General features: G+C 53.4%; 1 non-coding gene across 1 annotated transcript; it reads left to right on the top strand.

Annotated features, from left to right (window-relative positions):
- Window positions 1-10289: 10289 nt before the first annotated feature.
- TRNAQ-CUG (transfer RNA glutamine (anticodon CUG)) lies at window positions 10290-10361 on the top strand. The gene has a single exon. It is a non-coding gene; the product is annotated as a tRNA-Gln (tRNA).
- Window positions 10362-22806: the final 12445 nt, after the last annotated feature.

Below are 22806 nucleotides of genomic sequence, written 5' to 3'. Positions count from 1 at the left end.
CAGAGATGGGGGGTTGAGGGGATGGGGGGTGGGAGGAGGGATGGGGGAGCAGCAGCCCCCTACGCTGGCCAAGCCCATTCCTTAGCCAGGGGCCCCCAGCCGCCGGTGCGAAGCCGGAGACGCTAATGCGGAGACTCACCAGCCCCTGACCCGCCGCTGGCAAACAACGGGCGACCCCCAGCAGCACCTGGCAGCGCCCGTGGCAACACGTGGGGGGCGGGTCACCTCGCCCGACGGCCGGGCCCCGGTGGCGTTCCAAGTGCAGACCAGACCAGGTCGCCTCCGGTCCAAGCCACCCAGCCCACCCCGGCTAGAGGACCACAGCACCCAGGAGTGGGAGGAGAGCCCTAAAAGTGTGGGGGGGGTCCCCCGCACCGGTGCCTGAACCGTGGCCCCGCCCCCATGCCGCCCCTTCCCGCTCAGGCCCCGCCTCTGCACCACCTTGAGGCCCCGCCCCTTGGCAGCCCCTTCTCCCTGAGATTCTGCCCCCACATGGCCCCTTCCCCTGGGGCCCCACCCTCGGCCACCTCTTCCCTCCAACCCCCTGGCCCCCACTCGCTCGTCTCTGCCCCCTCCCCACCTGCGAGCGTGGGAGGAGTTCGCTCTGTGTTATTTTGGACTCCGGGGAGAGAGGGAGCCACTGAGCTGGGGCTGGGGGCCCAGTGGACTAAATAAATAGCACCCCTGGTGGGGCTGGTTTGAACCGGGCGAGTTTCCCACGGGCCCTGAAGAGGGGGACAAGAGGAGCCGGTCGCTGCAGAGCATCCTCTGGCCATGAGGGGGCGCTGGGGTGGCAGCCGCGGGACCACAAGGCCAGGCGTCCGGTCTCATTCGCCTGGACCTCTGACGCTGGTGGCCAGGAGAGAGGAGGCAGGTGAGGGCCACGGGGATGAGCTAAAATGAGGGAGGGGTTTCTTGTGGGACGCTCTCAACTGGTAGTGATGGGGGGACCCCCTTCCTCTCGCTGGTCGTTTCCAACATCACAGGTGGCCACTTGGGGGAAAGGGTCCGACCGGTTGCTCCGGTGCCAACCGGCATGTCCAGCACAGAGGGCTCTGGCTGTCCTTCGCCGCGGACCACCACCCCACCCCCACCAACATGGCTTGGAGGAGATCAGCTCCTGGATGAAGAGCGGTTGATGCTGAAGCCAGGCAAGGCAGAGTGGTTGCTGGCGGGGAGGCCTCCATGGGTTGACCAGTCCCGCACCCACATTTGGTTCGGCAGGCTAGAGGAGCACTCTCGGATTAAAAAAGGGAAGAAGGAGGATCCTGGGAACTCAGTCCCTGGAAAAATCATGGAGCAGGTCCTCAAGGAATCAATTCTGAAGCACTTAGAGGAGAGAAAAGTGATCAGGAACAGTCAGCATGGATTCACCAAGGGCAAGTCATGCCTGACTAATCTAATTGCCTTCTATGACAAGATAACTGGTTCTGTGGATGAGGGGAAAGCGGTGGACGTGTTGTTGCTTGACTTTAGCAAAGCTTTTGACATGGTCTCCCACAGTATTTCTGCCAGCAAGTTAAAGAAGTATGGGCTGGATGAATGCACTATAAGGTGGATAGAAAGTTGGCTAGATTGTCGGGCTCAACGGGTAGTGATCAATGGCTCCATGTCTAGTTGGCAGCCGGTATCAAGTGGAGCGCCCCAAGGGTCGGTCCTGGGGCCGATTTTGTTCAATATCTTCATAAATGATCTGGAGGATGGTGTGGATTGCACCCTCAGCAAGTTTGCAGATGACACTAAACTGGGAGGAGAGGTAGATACCACTGGAGGGTAAGGATAGGATACAGAGGGCCCTAGACAAATTAGAGGATTGGGCCAAAAGAAATCTGATGAGGTTCAACAAGGATAAGTGCAGGGTCCTGCACTTAGGACGGAAGAATCCAATGCACCGCTACAGACTAGAGACCGAATGGCTCGGCAGCAGTTCTGCAGAAAAGGACCTAGGGGTTACAGTGGATGAGAAGCTGGAGATGAGTCAACACTGTGCCCTGGTTGCCAAGAAGGCCAATGGCATTTTGGGATGTATACGTAGGGGCATTGCCAGCAGATCGAGGGACGTGATCGTTCCCCTCTATTCGACATTGGTGAGGCCTCATCTGGAGTACTGTGTCCAGTTTTGGGCCCCACACTACAAGAAGAATGTGGAAAAATTGGAAAGAGTCCAGCGGAGGGCAACAAAAATGATTAGGGGACTGGAACACATGACTTATGAGGAGAGGCTGAAGGAACTGGGATTGTTTAGTCTGCAGAAGAGAAGAATGAGGGGGGATTTGATAGCTGCTTTCAACTACCTGAAAGGGGGTTCCAAAGATGGCGGCTCTAGACTGTTGTCCGTGGTAGCAGATGACAGAACAAGGAGTAATGGTCTCAAGTTGCAGTGGGGGAGGTTTAGGTTGGAAAGTAGGAAAAACTTTTTCACTAGGAGGGTGGTGAAACACTGGAATGCATTACCTAGGGAGGTGGTGGAAGCTCCTTCCTTAGAAGTTTTTAAGGTCAGGCTTGACAAAGTCCTGGTTGGGATGATTTAGTTGGGGTTGGTCCTGCTTTGAGCAGGGGGTTGGACTAGATGACCTCCTGAGGTCCCTTCCAACCCTGATATTCTATGATTCCATGATTCTATGATTCCTTGCTGCTTCTGGGCTCTTATGTGATGTGATATGTCAGAGGCCTCTTAAATCCTGAATGGGGTGGAGAAAGTGTAAGGAAGTGTTATTGACCCCTTCACTTAACACACGAACCAGGGGTCACCCACTGAAATGAACAGGCAGCAACAAAAGGAAGTATTTCTTCACACAACACACAGTCAACCTGTGGAACTCCTCGCCACAGGACGCTGTGAAGGCCAAAGCTATAACAGCTGTAAGAACTAGATAAGTTCTTGGAGGACTGGCCTATCAATGGCTATTAGCCAGGCTGGGCAGGAGTGGTATCCCTAGCCTCTGTTTGCCAGAAGCTGGGAATGGGGGACAGGGGATGCATCACTCGATAATGCCCTGTTCTGTTCATTCCCTCTGCAGCATCTGGCGCCAGCCACAATCAGAGACAGGACACTGGGCTAGATGCTCCATTGGGCTGACCCAGTCTGGCAGTTCTTTACTTTCTCATACCGCAGTGGCCACATGAGTAAGGCCTTCTGCCATCTCCAGTTGGCTGGGAGCCTCCGTCCCAGCTTGGCCTCGCCTCGGTTAAGTCCTGCCTTTATCCTGCCTTGAATTTCGACCCAAGTTCAAGGTCTTTGCCTTTCTCCTCCTCCGTGGCTTGGGTCCTGGATACCGAACAGAGGGTTTCAAAATCCGGGACAAAGACCGTGGTCAACAACTGTGTCCCAGTGAGTCTGCGGGGCTGATCTGAGATCAGAGGAAGAGCTAAGGACCATCAGAAACCACCGCCCCTGCCCCGGCTTTCCACTCCGAGTCCAGGCCACTTTTCTTTGCCCTGCCCTCCGTGCTATAAAGACAGGTCCGGGCAACAAGTCATAATTAAAACAAGAAACCTACCCAGGGAAGACACCGCGCTGTAGGAGCGTCACCCCCCAGGGAGAGGGGCAGAGAACAAACACCACATGTTAGTCACCCGGCTTCGGGCCGCCTGGAACCGGCTCAGGTTTGCCGTGGTGAGCACAGAAAAAACACCTGCCGAGATTAATCAAATAGTATCCGTGCTCCCAAACCCCTGCACCCCCATCCCTGCTCCCCAACCCCCCTGCACCCTCATCCCTGCTCCCCTGCACCCCCATCCCTGCTCCCCAACCCCCCTGCACCCTCATCCCTGCACCCCAACCACCTGCACCCCATCCCCCTTCAACCATCTCTGCTCCCCTTCATCCCCTCCCTGCTCCCCAACCTCCTATCCCTGCACCCCATTACACCTATCCCTGCTCCCCAACCCCCCTGCACCCTCATCCCTGCTCCCCTGCACCCCCATCCCTGCTCCCCTGCACCCCCATCCCTGCACCCCAACCACCTGCACCCCATCCCCCTTCAACCATCTCTGCTCCCCTTCATCCCCTCCCTGCTCCCCAACCTCCTATCCCTGCACCCCATTACACCCATCCCTGCTCCCCAACCCCCCTGCACCCTCATCCCTGCACCCCAACCCCCTGCACCCCACCCCCCTTCAACCATCTCTGCTCCCCTTCATCCCCTCCCTGCTCCCCAACCTCCTATCCCTGCACCCCATTACACCCATCCCTGCTCCCCAACTCCCCTACATCCCACCCCTGCACCCCAACCCCCTGCACCCCATCTCTGCTCCCCAACCTCCCATCTCTGCACCCCATTGCACCCATCCCTGCTCCCCAACCCCTCTGCACCCCATTACACCCATCCCTGATCCCCAACCCCCCTGCACCCTCATCCCTGCTCCCCTACATCCCTCCCTGCTCCCCAACCCCCCTGCACCCCATTACACCCATCCCTGATCCCCAACCCCTCTGCACCCCATTACACCCATCCCTGCTCCCCAACCCCCCTGCACCCTCATCCCTGCTCCCCTACATCCCCTCCCTGATCCCCAACCCCCCTGAACCCTCATCCCTGCTCCCCTACATCCCATCCCTGCACCCCATTACACCCCTCCCTGCTCCTCAACCCCCCTGCACCCCATGCGTGGTCCCTAACCCCCTTCAACCATCTCTGCTCCCCTTCATCCCCTCCCTGCTCCCCAACCTCCTACCCTTCACCCCATTACAACCATCCCTACTACCTTGCACCCCATCCCTGGTCCCCTGCATCATCCCGTCCCCAATCCCCCTGCAGCCCCATCCCTGCTCCTCAACCTCCTATCCCTGCACCCCATTACACCCATCCCTGCTCCCCTTCACCCCATCTCTGCTCCCCTGAATCCCTTCCCCAACCCCTCTGCACCTCCATCTCTGCTCCCCACCCCCCTGCACCCCATCCCAGCTCCCCTGCACCCCATCTCTGCTTCCCAACCCCCTGCACCCCATCCCTGCCTTCCTGCCCCTCTGAAACCTTAGTCTTCCCCCCAGTCCCCTGCAGCTTCTGGCCCATTAGCGTAAAGAAGGATTTTTCTCTCCAATCTCCCAGCAGTGACCCCTGGTGGCCAGTTCCGGGAATGCACAAGGTGTATTTCCCCCATGGAGCAGCAGAGACCCCTGGTGGTGGGTGTATTTCCATGGGGAGTTACCACCTGAGAGGGGCCGGTGGAGCCTTCATCCTGCCCAGAGTGATGGCTGAGTGGGCGGGAAGGGGTCAGGTATTTGTATGAATTATCTGTGTTACGGTAGCAGCTAGAGGTCGCCCCTTGTGCCAGGTGCTGCACAGCCCCTAACCGAGATCAGGGCCCCCAGGGTGTCAGGTGCTGCACAGCGCTGGGCGAGGGGTCCCTGTAGAGCCAGCCACCTCGCCCCAGAGGTGGCTGCATCTCATTGCTGGGCAAGGGATCCCTGTAGAGCCAGCTGCCCCACCCCAGAGGTGGCTGCATCTCCGCGCCGGCTGAGGGGTCCCTGTATAAACCGCCCCAGTACCCCGCCCCCAGAAGCAGCTGCATTTCAACCAGGGGGAGATGACTGTAAGGCTGGCAAAGTAGCTGAGAATGGCGCCAGAGAACCCTGAAGGATGTGCCAAGGAAGGGAGCGGAAGAGGCCAGACGCGTGTGTGGCAGAGACAGACGCACCCATCCTTGCCCCGACTGAGCGAAAAGAGGCGTCTGGCACCGCAGCTGGAATCAGTTTGGCAATGCCGGGGCTGTGCAGGGCCATGGAAAGTGCTGGGAGGGGCACAGTCCCCAGGGACCCCCTCAGCTGCATCCTCACCCCAAAGGGAGCCCCTCCACCCCCCCTGTTCCAACAGCTGCCACCCTCCAGGAATGCACTGGCACAGCGAGGGGGTGGGAAGGCAAATTATGTCTCTCAACTGGCAACGAGTAGGAGAGCAGGAAAACTGGTCAGGCCGGTCAAAAACCAGCCCCTGTTTTCCATGGACCTCCTTAAAAGCAATGGGGCTGTGGTCTGGTGGCCCTGACCCAATAGCCTTGTGGGTTGGTCCTGAGCCAAGACAGCTATTGCAAAGGTTAAATCTATTGTCAAATCTCCATGCAACCCGTCTGCAATTTGGGGCTATTTTCCAGCCAGTCATTCTGCTTCTTTCTGCCCTATGTCATTTCAGCTGGTTGCCTGGATAATCAGCTGAACAGGAGCTCCCCGTGCCATGCTACAGCCAAACGGGTTACTGTGATCCTGGCCTGTATAAACGGGGGAATCTGGAGTAGGAGCAGAGAGGTGATTTTTACCGCTGGATTGGGCCCTGGTGCGACCACTGCTGGGATCCTGGGTCCAGTTCTGGTGGCCGCAATTCAAGCAGGATGCTGATAAATTGGAGACGGGTCAGAGAAGAGCCCCGAGAATGATTCTTCAAACTTTCACACAGCAAGCCTGTGTGTGTGACCGCCCCCCCTTATAAATTCAAAACACATTTTTTATATTTAAATGATTTCACATGCTAAGTTTCTAACTCTGGTTAAAATAAATGGACCTTTTCTCACCACTTTTAAATGAAGACTAAACCACATTTTGACTGAATTCTTGTTATAAGCAGAAAAGGATTTTTAATAATTACTGTTTAATGCTGGGGGCGTGAAGAAACTTTGCCAATATCCCTTTTCACAGCAGACTTCGCACCCCATTGCCACCCTCACTTCTGCCTTCAGGCCTGGGTGGCTTGTGATCCCCACACAATAATCCCTGAGGGGTCATGACCCCCAGTTTGAGAACCCCTGGATTAAAGGCTTAGAAAACCGGCCTTGTAGCGATAGACTCAGAGAGTCTGTTTCGCTTAACAAAGAGCAGGTGGCTTGATCCCAGTCTACAAATCTCTCTATAAGTATCTACCAATATTGAATAACGGGCTCTTCAGTCTAGCAGACAAAGATCAATCACGATCCAATGGCTGGACATTGAAACGAGACAAATTCAGACCGGAAATGAGACGTACATTTTTAGCAGTGAGAATAACGAACTCACTGATTTCCAAGGGTCGTGGTGGATTCTCCATCACTGAGAAATCTTCAGTCAAGATGGGCTGGTTTTCGAAAAGCTCTGTTCTAGGAAGTATTCTGGGGCCAGTTCTCCGGCCTGCGTTACACAGGCGGTCAGACTACATGATCACAACGGTCCCTTTTATTGACTAGATGGGAATTTTTGGGAAAAATTTCCAGTGACATTTTTCAGACTTTCATTGGAGGGGGTGAAAAGCCACAAGAGTTTTAGTGTAACATTTTGATGAACATTTTGAGTGACCTGTACTTAGGGCTGGGGGGGGTTGAATATTTTTTGTCGATGATTTGGGGGCTTCCACTAAAGAACTGAAAATATTTGGTTTTCATTTTTTCTGGAGGGCAGAGGCAGGGGGAGGGAGATTGTTTATTGATTTATTAATGACCAGCTCTGCGATTCTGCTCATGGAGCTGCTTCTCTGCGAACCACATTTGGGGGTTACAAATAACATCTCCCCCAATTCCTGGGATCCACAACTCTCCCTCCTGGGTCTGTGGATTTCTAAATCATTCAGAAAAATGAATGCACTGGGTTTTGAGGAGGTGGGTTTAAGATAAACTTAGTGGGACAAAATGGAAGGCAAGAAATGTCCAGGGGGAAAAATCCCCGCTGTATTGACATTTGCTACAAAAATATCCTCAGGCAATGGAGTGAAAGAGACCCACATGATCTTGACTCTAGATCTCGAAGTGGGGGTCCCGACCCAAACGGGGGTCGCAAGAGTACTGGGGGATGGGCCGTGAGAGTGGCTGCTGGCAAGGCCCCCGGCTCTGAAGGCAGCGCCGTGGTCAGCAGAAGCACAGAAGTAAGGTCGCCTGGTGTGGGGTGGTTGTTACTTTTTTGGGGGGGGTGGTGACACAGCCTGAAATCTCTGTGGGACCTTGCGGGTGCTTTTTTTGGTTTAAAAACCTGGAATATTGGTAGATTCCTCAGAGCTCTTGTTTATGTTTTGCTCCTGCTGAATTTCCACAGCTCTTCAAGTCCATGCAAACAGTGGCGGGGGGGGGGGGGTTCCCAAAGCATGAATTTTTTCCATTAAGAAAATTCAAAAATTGATGCTCCTTATTTCTGAAGGTAGCATTATAAAGGGTAGGACCTTTAATTTTAATGAACTGTCATTAGAAAACTAGCCAGGGGAAGGGAACCAGAGAACATAAAGATGGAGAAGGAAAGAGAAAATGGGCAGAACAGCTGAGGGTGAGTTTATTATTATTAATATTAATAATAATAATTAATAATTAATAATGTTGGGATTTTGTGGCTGGGAAAATCTTTTTGTTTTGTGCACGTACAACACCTAACACACGGGTGTCCACAGAATCATGGAAGATCAGGGTTGGAAGGGACCTCAGGAGGTGTCTAGTCCAACCCCCTGCTCAAAGGAGGACCGATCCCCGACTAAATCATCCCAGCCAGGGCTTTGTCAAGCCAGGTCTTAAAAACCCCCAAGGAAGGAGATTCCATTCCAGTGTTTCACCACCCTCCTCGTGAAATCCTGTTTCCTAATATCCAACCTAGACTCCCCCACTGCAACTTGAGACCATTGCTCCTTCTTCTGTCAACTGCCACCGCTGAGACCAGCCGAGCTCCATCCTCAGCTAGTCCCTGATGGCAAGACAGTGTTTATCACTTGGAATTATATAAATTATTAAGCATTATTAATAATAATGAACTATGTGGACATTTTGCCATCAGCTGTCGTAGTCGCCGCAATAAATAGAACCAGTCAAAAATTTTCCCTCAACATGGTTTTTTTCCAGTGGAGACTCATGGCCCACGAGTGTGCAGAAAAAATCCCATTTTGGGATGATTTGGGGGAGTTGATTTTGGTGTTGACAAAGCAAGTTTTTGACAAAAATGCAAAAAAAAAAAATAGGAGACAATTTTTAATGAAAACCAAAAAGTGTTTCTGTTCCACTGATTCTTTTTATATTCATTCGTTTATCTCGCTGGCTGATATCACTACCCATCATTATCACTGGGAATGGGAACAACATTTGAAACAAGGGGCCTATAAAACTCGTCTTGTTTGCTACACACCTCCGCTTGATTCCTGGCCCACCATCCACCCAATGCAGCAAACAAACCAAAGATTTGCACGGAGGGGGAAAATTGCAGGAGCCAGATGTCTGTTGGAAGACGCACACGGCGGTTGCATTCTGGCATTGTTAACAAAAGTTGCTGTATTTTTTGCCATACGTTCTTTTCCTCTTTCTTTCGTGCAGGGAATTGTTCCTGGGCACCTGGGAAATGGAGGAGGAAGAGCGTAGATTGCAAAGCGGAGAGACCCAGGAGCGTTTCTTTAGGCTAGGAGCCGTGCTAGGAGCGATTTTCTTTTAGCTACTGACACTCCAGGTTTCAGAGGAGCAGCCGTGTTCGTCTGTATCCGCAAAAAGAACAGGAGGACTTGTGGCACCTTAGAGACGAACCAATTTATTTGAGCATAAGCTTTCGTGAGCTACAGCTCACTTCATCGGATGTTACTTCATCCAGAGTTACTCATAGACCAGCTGAAAATAGCTCTGTCGGGCGAGCATTAGACTCATGATCTAAAGGTCTGTGGTTTCGGCAGGACCCTTTTTAAACCCCTTTAGCCCCAGAGCAGGGCTCCCCTTCGTTCACACAAATACAAGGCCAGCCCTGGTTATCAACACTGTTTCCTACTCCAAAGTTGGGTACCTCCAACCTGGGCCTGCCAAGCACACAGGACGTGGGGGAAGAGGAAATTCTTGGTGGCTGTGTTGTGAGTCCCACCATCCATCACCCAGCGCCACCAGCATTCCTGGTTCCATTTCCTCTCACGATAGTTGATGTCTTCCATAAAGCCTCAGCTCTCGGAGTCCCGTGATTCTGGGAGAAGGACAGCTTCCATGTCCCAAAAAAAGGCACTTGCTAACCTTTGGGGGTGGGGGGTCCATTGATTTATAAAGGGTAAACCCAAACGGGACCATTAAATCATCTACTCTGAGTTCCTCAACAGCATGGGCCAGTCGGCGTATTGGCTTGGCTTTGGCTCAAACGTCTTCCAGAAACGCCTCCAGGACAGGGTTTCGTTTCACCTGCCCCACGATGACTTTTTGTTTGTTTGCGAACCACTTTGAGATGTTGGTTTCTCCTCCCCATTCGGGACTGGAGAAGCTTTTTTTGTTGCTTTAAGTCTTGACCCATTCTCTTGTGACAGGAAATCTATTTGCCAACAGGGCACATGTAATTGTGTTGTTCATTAAACCTTCCCTTGTCCCTCCTGTGATGAAGTCTTGTAACTACAGCTGGTTCCATGGTGTAATGGTTAGCACTCTGGACTCTGAATCCAGTAATCTGAGTTCAAATCTCAGTGGGACCTTATTTTGGTTAAAAATTGTCAAGCCTTCGGCCTGCTAGCTGACCCTGGCCCTGACCTTTGGCTCTGGTTCCCAGCTCTGTCTCTTCTCCTGGATGCTGGCTCTGACCACTAGGCCATGGTTGCCCATGCCCTGGTCCTTGCCACGGTGAAAAGCAATGGGGTTTAGGCTTTTGAAAGCAAGATTTAGGCTCCTAAATCAGCTAAGCTCTTTGAAAATTTCTCTCCTGGCCTACTCTGTCTTCGTAGAGGAGTCTCTTCATTTTCGGCACCCCCTCTAGTCCAGTTGGGTCTTTTTCTGGATGGGATGGAGGTGCAGGGGGGCAATTTAGGAAGGCAAGCAGACTGAGTAACAATTCTTCCTGTTCATGTTAATAAGCCCTATCTCTTCTTTAGCGCTTTTCATCAGCCCGATCTCAAATCACGTTACAAAGGAGGTCAGTAGCAATGTCCCTATTTCACAGCTGGGGAAACTGAGGCATGGGGCAGAAGTGACCTGTCGGCCAGCAGCGCAGGAGGTAAATGAACCTTATACTGGAATACAGTAAATTAATCTCAGCTGGAAAAAGATTGAGAGCAGCTGCTTCACTGGAGATCAAAATGTCTTGCTACGCCTCAAGACTGGCCCTTTAGATTGTACGTCTCCTGCTCTCCCAGCTGAGCTCTTTCAGCTCCGCTCAGAGTATTTTTCTCCATCGCTCCTGCCTGGAATATCAGGTTGCAGTTTTGAAAGGGACAGGAATGTTTCTAGGTTTTGCTGATGCAAAGGAAATCTTGCAAATGGGACCCACGTGTAACTGACACCGTGATGCTGTCTGGGTCTGCCAAGAGCCTGAACCCATCGCTGTGAGGAGGGGAGCTGCCCGAAGCGTAATTGACACTTCTTGAGTCTGCAGAGAGCCTGAACCCATCACTGTGAGGGTGGGGGGGACTGTCCCAAGTGCTATTGACACAGCAATGTTGCCTGAGTTTGCAGAAACCCTGAGCTAATGGCTTGGTAAATCAAGGGACATTACAGACTCAATCTGGGCGAGAAATATTTTAATCTCTCCAAAATTCTCCCCTCCCCATTTCCCCTGCCCAAAACGAACAACTAGGCCTCATCAACCCAAATTCATGAAACATTTCAGCGGGACAAAACTGCACTTTTTCACACACACCCCAAAACAAATGTTTTTGGCCCCAAAAACGTCTCATGGCTGCATTTTCATGCATGATCAGTTTTACCCCTTCACCAGCGCTAGATACCTTCACCTCTGCGACCGCCGTGGGGGCAAAGGCAAAAAATCAAAGCCCGATGCGTTGCTTCTTCGTCTCTGTTATTTACTAGGTTCATAGGTATTCAGGCCAGATGAAACCACTCCGATAATCTAGGCTGGCTTCCTGCATAACCCACTCTTGGACCACCATCCCCGCATGAAACCCATAACTTCTGTTTGAGCCAAAGCAGATCGGGCCGGGGGAAAAATCCAGTGTACTCACTGGGACTTGCACTTAGGTTGCAGGAGCGAAAGTCTGGCCTGCTGATGATTATAGCATAGAATCATAGAAGATCAGGGTCGGAAGGGACCTTAGGAGGTGTCTAGTCCAACCCCCTGCTCAAAGCAGGACCAACCCCAACTAAATCATCCCAGCCAGGCCTTAAAAACCTCTAAGGATGGCGATTCCACCACCTCCCTAGGTAAGAGCAGAGCCGTGAATAAATGCTCTTTCCCCATCCCTACCGAACAGACCGTATCTGGAAGCAGAACCAATCCACAGGTAAGAATTTCTCTGCGTGCCCATGAACACGGAAAGGGAGGTGGATGAAAATGCTGCAATCCGTTAGAAAAACACCGGAGGAAACTCACTGCTGATGAATTTCTCCTTCCCTAGGCTTGTCCAGTCCTGTGGATGGAGGACAATTATAGCAAATAATTCTCTGATGCCCTGTTTAAAATAATTATTCAGTATACGAGAGGGAGGAAGGGAAGCGAAAACTGCATAAAGTTGGCAATCAAATAAGATTAAGAAGGTTAATTCGAAGCAAAAGGCGGAAATAACCGTTTTGAAACCAAGTGCCATGATTTCGGGATTCAGGAGACTGGATTGCTGGGCTCAGACAGTCTGACCTCTTGTATAACACAGGGCTTCCCTGAATTAATTCCTGTTAGGACCAGAGCAGATCTTTGTGAGAAAAAAAAAAATAACATCCTCTCCAGATTGAAAAATTGCCGGGGTTGGAGAGCCGCTCACAGGCCTCGATCTGCCGTTCCAACAGCACCTTCCCCTCGCTGGGAAACATTTGCCCCTTTCTTTCCAGTCTGAACTGGTCTCTTTCCAACTTCCGGCCGTCAGATCTCAGTAGATCCGTGTCCACCGGATCGAGGATCCTTCAGTGAACACATAAGACCAAGCCCCTAATAATCAGGCCGGTCCCGGTGCAGTTCTGCCAAGTGTCCACACTGGGGCTGTGTCGCTCCATCTGACGGCGCGTGAGGAGCACGGCTCAGCCCTGCCTGCTGGCACGGCTCCCAAACCTGCTGCATTGTGGGGCAGCTTCGGAGCTCAGGATTGTGGGAGATCTCCAGCTCCGGGCCTAGGAAGGCAGGAGGGGAGCCGAACCGGGCCCAAGCCGCCCCCTGGCACTTGCAGGCCGGCCTCCTTCCTCCCCGGCATGGAGGCCTCCCGAAGGGGTGCGGTGATCCTCTCCCTGGTGCAGACAGGCACCCTCATGATGGGGTACCTGCGCGCCCGCAGCGAGGCCTCCGCAGCGGCCTCGGCCCGCAGGGGCTGGGCCTTCCTGCAGGCGCTGGAGAGACGGCTGAAGGAGGCGGAGGAGGAAGACGAGGAGGAGGAGGAAGAGTCGGGGAACGAGTCGCCCGCGGAGGGCCGGGCCAACGTTCCGGTGCCCAGGCCCCGCCAGCGCCCGGCCGGGCGTCGCCCGTGGGTCCGGCCCCGCAGCACCGAGTGGTGGGACCGGACCGTGCTGGAGACCTGGGCCGACCAGCAATGGCTGCAGAACTTCCGGATGCGCAAGGCCACCTTCGTGGGGCTGTGTGCCGAGCTGGCGCCCGCCCTCCAGCGCCAGCGTACCCGCATGCGGATCCCGCTCAGCGTGGAGAAGCGGGTGGCCATCACCCTGTGGAAGCTGGCCACCTCCGACTGCTACCGCTCGGTGGGCAACCAGTTCGGGGTGGGGCGCTCCACGGCCGGCGCTGTGGTGCTGGAGGTGTGCCGGGCCATCCAGCGGGTGCTGCTGCGCCGGGCCATCGAGGTGGGTGACGCCCGGGAGATCGCCACCGGCTTCCGGGAGATGGGCTTCCCCAACTGCGCCGGGGCCCTCGGCCTTACTCACATGCCCATCCAGTGCCCACCGCACCAGGCCTCCGAGTACATCAACGGCAAAGGCTACTACTCCATGGCGCTGCAGGTCCTGGTGGACCACCGGGGCCACTTCACCAACATCAGCACTGGCTGGCCGGGCAAAGCCCATGAGGCCCGGATCCTGCGGAAATCCACCCTCTTCAAGAAAGGCCAGGAGGGGGCACTCTTCCCCCCAGAGACGTTGGACCTTGATGGGGTGTCGGTGCCCATGGTGGTCCTGGGAGATGTGGCCTACCCTCTCCTGCCCTGGCTCATGACACCCTACCCCGGGGAGCCGGGAGGGGCCCAGGAACGGTTCAACGAAGCCCTGAGCCGGTGCCGCCAGCCAGTGGAACAGGCCGTGGCCAGGCTGAAGGGGCGCTGGCGCTGCTTGACCACGCGGAACGACTGTGCAGTGGACAACTTGCCCCGCCTCATCTCGGCCTGCTGCATCCTCCACAACATCTGTGAGCGCAAGGATGAGGTCTTCGACGAGGCCTGGGGTGCCGAAGCCCGGCGGCTGGGTGCCAGCTTCGAGCAGCCCGAGAAGACGCCGGAGGCTGAGGGGGAGGCGGGCGGGGCAGCTGCCCAGGTCAGGGACGCACTGTGCACCTACCTGGAGAGCCAGGCCTCTTAGCGGCAGCTTGGGACCTTGGGGCAGGCACTGGGCTGGGATAAATCGGTGGGGCTTTTATAAGAGCTGGCTTCTTTTACCCTAATGGAGCTGTGGCTAGTTTACACTGGCTGGGGATCTGGCCCCACTGACTCCAATGGAGAGACGCCCATTGTCACCAGCTGGGATCTGTCCCCATTGACTCCAGTAAGGCCTTGGCCTTCGCACTTAGCTGGTGCTTTCCGGATGAGAGCCCATATTGTGAACACCCCCAGTAAAATCAGCTTCACGGAGATGCAGGTTTGGGGCCCAGCTTGGCCCATTGGATTGGAACTGAGTCACATCCAACACAGCTGTGACACTCGGCACTAGTTGCTTTATCATGTCTGGAAACCGAGGCACCCTGGCTTTACTAACCACCAGCACAATATCCAGCTGTTTCAAACTTGTGCGACATTATGCAGCAGACCAGGGCTGGGGACCAAAATCCAGGTATTCTGTGTCTCAACTGGAGCTGTTTCCACTAGGCCAACCAGCCTCCTGACCCAGACGGCACGTTCAAATGCATGGGGCTTGCTCTGACAAGGCAAATCTGTCTATTGACCCCCCAGTTCCCTCTCACCGGCTGCAGTTTGGACTTTGCTGGGTGTATGAGAACTTTACGCCCCTCATCCTTTCCCCCGCCCCATCCTCCCCTTCTCCCTACTCCAGCACCCTGCGACTTGCCCCATTTCCCCCCGTCTCTATTCCAATCCCTTAGAGAAATACATTTCTGGCTGCAAACCCAAGGTGGAAGATTTGGCTTCCAATAGTATCCGTACAAAACTCGGGGAGGCCTTGTTTCCTGTCTCCCTTACTCCTCCTTTCCTTGACCTGGCTTTATTTTCATTTGCATCTGCCGTTATCTTGCTTTTCACTCTTCTTTTCCTGCCTTTCAGCGTGGCTGTCCCCAAAATACTAGCACCGGGAGAATTTTATGCTTGTTTGTTATAAAACTTTTTTTTAAAATAAAAAACAGTCTTTTTTTAGGAGTAAAAATTTTCAGGGGAAAATTTTTTTAGGGCGGGGGGTTGGCCAAAAAGATTAAAATAAAATTGCTTTTGAAAAATGGCAAGTGATCATTTCCCAGTGTTTCTTTGATTGCTTTGCTGTTTGTTGGGTTCTTCCTTTTCCCAGTGGCGAATTGGGGAAAAAAAGAGAAAGATGTATAAAATAGGTTCAAAAACTAAAACGGAGGAGGGGAGGGCTGCCGATCAAAAGTTTTCAAGACAGGTGGATTTTTGGGTCCATGTTTTTTTACCACCTCTGACAAAGGTGTGACCCCCATGCTAGCAGCCCCTCGTAAACTTTTCAAGCTTCATCTTCAAGCCAGTCAGGCTGTTGACACCTCCTATAGGCCCCTCCAGAACCTCGCCAACAAACAGGGATTCTGACCGCACCAAGGTTTCCCCGTCGATCTCAAAGCACAAAGCCTTACCCCCATTTCACAGATGGGGGAAATGAGGCCTTGTGGGGAAACTTTTGCTCAAGTCACCCGGCAAAGCCAGGAATAAAAACCCAGCCCTTCTGAGTCATAAGAACAGCCACACTGGGTCAGACCAAAGGTCCATCTAGCCCAGTGTCCTGTCTACCAACAGTGGCCAATGCCAGGTGCCCCAGAGGGAATGGACAGAACAGGTCATCATCAAGTGCTCTTTGCACTAGACAACGCTCTCTATTAATGATTGTCCTGGCTAATGGGGGAAGGGGTGGAATTTCTCAGCCCCTTGTTGATATCACCACTTCAGACCGGGCCCAGTTTGCCGGCATCGTCTGAACCCTCAGCCTTAGCGTCCGATGTTCCCTGTTCCCCTTTGTCTTTCCTCACATTGCGGAGACACTAGCCAGCACTGTCAGGAATAAAGATTTTGGTCGAATTTGGCCCTTCTCATGAACACAATGTCGGAGAATCCCCCCCACGGGTCTGGGGGAGTTTTCCCAAATGGTTAATCACCCGCTCTGTTAAAACTTGGCTCCTTCTTTCCAGTCTGGCTTTGTCTAGCTTCAGCTTCCAACCATGGGATCCTGTTAAATCTCCTACATTGAAACCCCTCTGTTGTCACATTTGTGTTCCCCAGGTGGGTACTTGGGCCCAGATCCTGACCGTTATTTAGGTTCCTAACGATTTGAATTCAGTCGGCCTAAATGCCTTTGAGGCTCTGGACTTTAGAGACCGGGATGAGTTACTGAGCGCCCTTTTCTGTGTTTACGCCTTGCCTGGAGCCTACCAGGTCTATGTTAGGCATTGGGCTGGTGATTATTTGTTGAGATAAAGTAGCCCCATCGATAAACGGCACAACAAAATGCCAGACGCACAAGGGCGTGAGCCTTTTAATGCTCAGGGTATGTCGACACTGAAGTTAAAAACCCGCGGGCCAGCTGACTCGGGCTGAGGGGCTGCAGGGGCACCTGGTATAATAGGCCAGGGGAGGTTAGGCCTTCCCAAACCCAGGCTGCAGCCCCACCCACGCTCCGCCCCGAGGCCCCGCCTTGTCTCCCTCTCTCCCCTGAAGCCAGTGGGGGCTCAGCTCAGGCTGATAGCCTGGAGCTTGGGGCTCAGCTGGCTAGCGGTCTAGGACTCAAGGCGAGGGGCGCGGCTGGGTGGGCGTGGCTCCTTGGGCCCTGGGCGGGGGCAGAAGGGGTGGGGCCTTGGGCAGAAGGGGCAGGGCTCGGGCTCCCCAAAGATGGGAGTTCACGCTCTGCCCATGTCTGCACCACAGTGGGCCAGCCACCGGTGTCTAACTGCAATGCAGACATACCCAGAGCGAGCTCGCCTGCTGCAGATCACGGCCACCACGACGTCCCTTTTAGGGGCAGAGACTTTTCATTTCCCGGGAGACCCGAGCAGTCATTTGCTTCCGGCCCTTCCCTAGCTAGAGGCATTGCTGAGTGCCACCGAACAAACCGCATTAGTAAGGATGCAGCGCTGCCCCGTAACCCGCGGGTGAGGGCTCCCGCTCCAGCTAGAAACACAATGGAAACCTGCTGATACAAGCTAGTCAAGCCTGCAGGGAGCCAGGTATCATTGTCCTGGCTCTGAGGGTGCAAAGTAAGCTCTGTCTGATGGAGAAACACAGAGGAAACTGTCCATAGAGGAGCCCTATGAAATTTCAAGCCCCCTGTATGGGAGAATCCTGCAGATCCTTCACTTATCGAAATGAACGGCAGGAAATGACACGGCAAATGGGCATTGCAACAAAACGCTTCGATGGAACGGCCCACGCGGCTCCCGCAAGATGCTCTGAGTTCGCCTGTTCGGAGGTGGGATGTGACCATCAGCCACAAAGGGGAGAAAAAATAACCTAATCAGTGCTGGTGGTAGATCAGGGGGAGCAGAGAGATCGGGAAAGTGCAGGGCTAGCATTCAACCAGGAACCTTTAGGCCCACATTTAGTGGGAACGTGTCATTTTCAACGGGAAAAAATTCCAAATTATTCAAATTGGAGAATCTTGCTTTCTTTTGGCTAGACTATTATGTTCTGATATTAATTGTAATATTGATGCATATTATATTATATTATATTATATTATATTATATTATATTATATTAATGTTTTGGCATTATTGAAATGAGATGTCAAAATATTCTAATATAAAACATTCTATATATATTATACAGATATACATATAGAATATATATATATATAACAACATAATATATTAGCTTATAACATAATATATATTATATGCTAATATCAAATATTAGATTATAATTCTAATAGAAATGCAAGGTAGAAAACAAACCAGTTTCAAATATGTTGGTTTTGATGAGAGCGGGGTGCCAATTTTCCGCTCTGTCCGTCGTTTTTGCTGAAAACCACAGATTTGGGTCCACCAAAATATTTCACAACATGATTTGGGTTTTTTCAAGCTTTTGGGGTTCAACAAAAAGTCCTAAAACGTCAGGATGACAGAAACCTAATCCCTCCCCCCCGCCCAGTGCATCCAGCGAAGGATAAAACCAGCACATCAACACAGTCTCCAAACCGATTTGGTTTTTTTCCTTCAGAATTTCCCTTCTCTAAAACAAAAACCAATTTTTTGTCTGCGGAACAAAAGCAAATTTCGACGTGTCGGCTTTTCCCGTGGGAATGGAAGTTCTGTTTTCCAACCAGAGGGAAACTAGGCTGACGTTAAAATAACACCCAGGCCAATGGTGCTGGAACCATTTTTATAGTGAGGGGTGCTGATGACGGACACGGTATATTTGGTGTTGGTTATTACTACTTCAAGCCAGGGGAACGGCAGCCCCCCCAGGCCAGCACCCCGAGTTCCAGCACCCCTGACCAGACTCCCAGGCCAGGCCTCGGCAGCCCCTGGTGAGTGCATAGCTCCTAAGGTGACTGTGATCGTGTAGCTTGACTTCCTGTTTGCACGACAGCGTGTGAGCGTGTGGGAGCTGACAGGGATGGTATCGGGTGAGACAGATCTCTGCCGTAGCTAACCGCCGGCCCCACGGGGAGCTCTGTCAGCTCCAAGCCTCTCTCTCGCCCGCAGAAGTTGGTCCAGTAAAAGATATTACCTCCTTTGCCTCTTCCCTCCAACACACACACACTAGTGATCACTCACTGAGGCGAGCAGCCATTTAATACACACACACACCCCTTGTGATCAGTCACTGGGGCAAGCAGACACTTAACACACAGACACACACACACCTTGTGATCAGTCACTGGGGCAAGCTGCCATTTCACACACACACACACACACACTCACACTTGTGATCATTCATGGGGCAAGCAGCCATTTCACACACACACACGCACGCACTTGTGATCATTCATGGGGCAAGCAGCCATTTCTCACACACACACACTTGTGATCAGTCACTGGGGCAAGCAACCATTTCACACACACACTTGTGATCAGTCATTGGGGCAAGCAGCCATTTCACACACACACACTTGTGACCAGTCACGGGGGCTCGTGGCCATTTCACACACACACACACTTGTGAGCAGTCACAGGGGCTCATGGCCATTTCACACACACACACACTTGTGACCAGACACAGGGGCTCATGGCCATTTCACACACACACGCACTTGTGACCAGACACAGGGGCCCACGGCCATTTCACACACACACACACACTTGTGACCAGACACTGGGGCTCACGGCCATTTCACACACACACACACTTGTGACCAGACACTGGGGCTCACGGCCATTTCACACACACACACACACTTGTGACCAGACACAGGGGCTCACGGCCATTTCACACACACACGCACTTGTGACCAGACACAGGGGCTCATGGCCATTTCACACACACACACACGCACACACGCACTTGTGACCAGACACAGGGGCCCACGGCCATTTCACACACATACACACACTTGTGACCAGTCACTGGGGCTCACGGCCATTTCACACACACACGCACTTGTGACCAGACACGGGGGCTCACAGCCATTTCACACACACACACACACTTGTGACCAGACACAGGGGCTCACGGCCATTTCACACACACACGCACTTGTGACCAGACACAGGGGCTCATGGCCATTTCACACACACACACACGCACACACGCACTTGTGACCAGACACGGGGGCTCACAGCCATTTCACACACACACACACACTTGTGACCAGACACAGGGGCTCACGGCCATTTCACACACACACACACACTTGTGACCAGACACAGGGTCTCACGGCCATTTCACACACACACACACACACTTGTGACCAGACACAGGGGCTCACGGCCATTTCACACACACACACACTTGTGACCAGTCACAGGGGCTCACAGCCATTTCACATACACACACACACACTTGTGACCAGTCACGGGGGCTCACGGCCATTTCACACACACACGCACTTGTGACCAGTCACGGGGGCTCACGGCCATTTCACACACACACACACACACACTTGTGACCAGTCACGGGGGCTCACGGCCATTTCACACACACACACACACACACTTGTGACCAGACACAGGGGCTCATGGCCATTTCACACACACACACACTTGTGACCAGTCACGGGGGCCCGCGGCCATTTCACACACACACACACACTTGTGACCAGTCACGGGGGCTCACGGCCATTTCACACACACACACACACGTGACCAGTCACGGGGGCTCACGGCCATTTCACACACACACACACACACACTTGTGACCAGTCACGGGGGCTCACGGCCATTTCACACACACACACACACACACACACACACTTGTGACCAGTCACGGGGGCTCACGGCCATTTCACACACACACACACGCACTTGTGACCAGACACAGGGGCTCACGGCCATTTCACACACACACACACACACTTGTGACCAGTCACGGGGGCTCACGGCCATTTCACACACACACACACTTGTGACCAGTCACGGGGGCTCACGGCCATTTCACACACACACACACACGTGACCAGTCACGGGGGCTCACGGCCATTTCACACACACACACACTTGTGACCAGTCACGGGGGCTCATGGCCATTTCACACACACACACACACTTGTGACCAGTCACGGGGGCTCACGGCCATTTCACACACACACACACACACACACTTGTGACCAGTCACGGGGGCTCACGGACATTTCACACACACACACACACACGTGACCAGTCACGGGGGCTCACGGCCATTTCACACACACACACACACGTGACCAGTCACGGGGGCTCACGGCCATTTCACACACACACACACACTTGTGACCAGACACAGGGGCTCACGGCCATTTCACACACACACACACGCACTTGTGACCAGACACAGGGGCTCATGGCCATTTCACACACACACACACTTGTGACCAGACACAGGGGCTCACGGCCATTTCACACACACACACACGCACTTGTGACCAGACACAGGGGCTCATGGCCATTTCACACACACACACACTTGTGACCAGACACAGGGGCTCACGGCCATTTCACACACACACACACACACACTTGTGACCAGTCACGGGGGCTCACGGCCATTTCACACACACACACACACACACTTGTGACCAGTCACGGGGGCTCACGGCCATTTCACACACACACACACACACACTTGTGACCAGTCACGGGGGCTCACGGCCATTTCACACACACACACACACACACACTTGTGACCAGTCACGGGGGCTCACGGACATTTCACACACACACACACACACGTGACCAGTCACGGGGGCTCACGGCCATTTCACACACACACACACACGTGACCAGTCACGGGGGCTCACGGCCATTTCACACACACACACACACTTGTGACCAGACTCAGGGGCTCACGGCCATTTCACACACACACACACGCACTTGTGACCAGACACAGGGGCTCATGGCCATTTCACACACACACACACTTGTGACCAGACACAGGGGCTCACGGCCATTTCACACACACACACACGCACTTGTGACCAGACACAGGGGCTCATGGCCATTTCACACACACACACACTTGTGACCAGACACAGGGGCTCACGGCCATTTCACACACACACACACACACACTTGTGACCAGTCACGGGGGCTCACGGCCATTTCACACACACACACACACACACTTGTGACCAGTCACGGGGGCTCACGGCCATTTCACACACACACACACACTTGTGACCAGTCACGGGGGCTCACGGCCATTTCACACACACACACACACACACACTTGTGACCAGACACAGGGGCTCACGGCCATTTCACACACACACACACGCACACACTTGTGACCAGACACAGGGGCTCACGGCCATTTCACACACACACACACACACACTTGTGACCAGTCACGGGGGCTCACGGCCATTTCACACACACACACACACACACACTTGTGACCAGTCACGGGGGCTCACGGCCATTTCACACACACACACACACACACACTTGTGACCAGTCACGGGGGCTCACGGCCATTTCACACACACACACACACACACACTTGTGACCAGACACGGGGGCTCACGGCCATTTCACACACACACACACACACACTTGTGACCAGTCACGGGGGCTCACGGCCATTTCACACACACACACACACACACTTGTGACCAGTCACGGGGGCTCACGGCCATTTCACACACACACACACACACACTTGTGACCAGTCACGGGGGCTCACGGCCATTTCACACACACACACACACACACACTTGTGACCAGTCACGGGGGCTCACGGACATTTCACACACACACACACACACGTGACCAGTCACGGGGGCTCACGGCCATTTCACACACACACACACACGTGACCAGTCACGGGGGCTCACGGCCATTTCACACACACACACACTTGTGACCAGACACAGGGGCTCACGGCCATTTCACACACACACACACGCACTTGTGACCAGACACAGGGGCTCATGGCCATTTCACACACACACACACTTGTGACCAGACACAGGGGCTCACGGCCATTTCACACACACACACACGCACTTGTGACCAGACACA

This window comes from Eretmochelys imbricata, chromosome 28 (assembly GCF_965152235.1).
Source record: "Eretmochelys imbricata isolate rEreImb1 chromosome 28, rEreImb1.hap1, whole genome shotgun sequence".
In the NCBI taxonomy this organism is placed as follows: domain Eukaryota; kingdom Metazoa; phylum Chordata; order Testudines; family Cheloniidae; genus Eretmochelys; species Eretmochelys imbricata.
The sequence above is the reverse complement of the archived record's forward strand: the minus strand, read 5'-3'. Positions and strand labels throughout refer to the sequence as shown.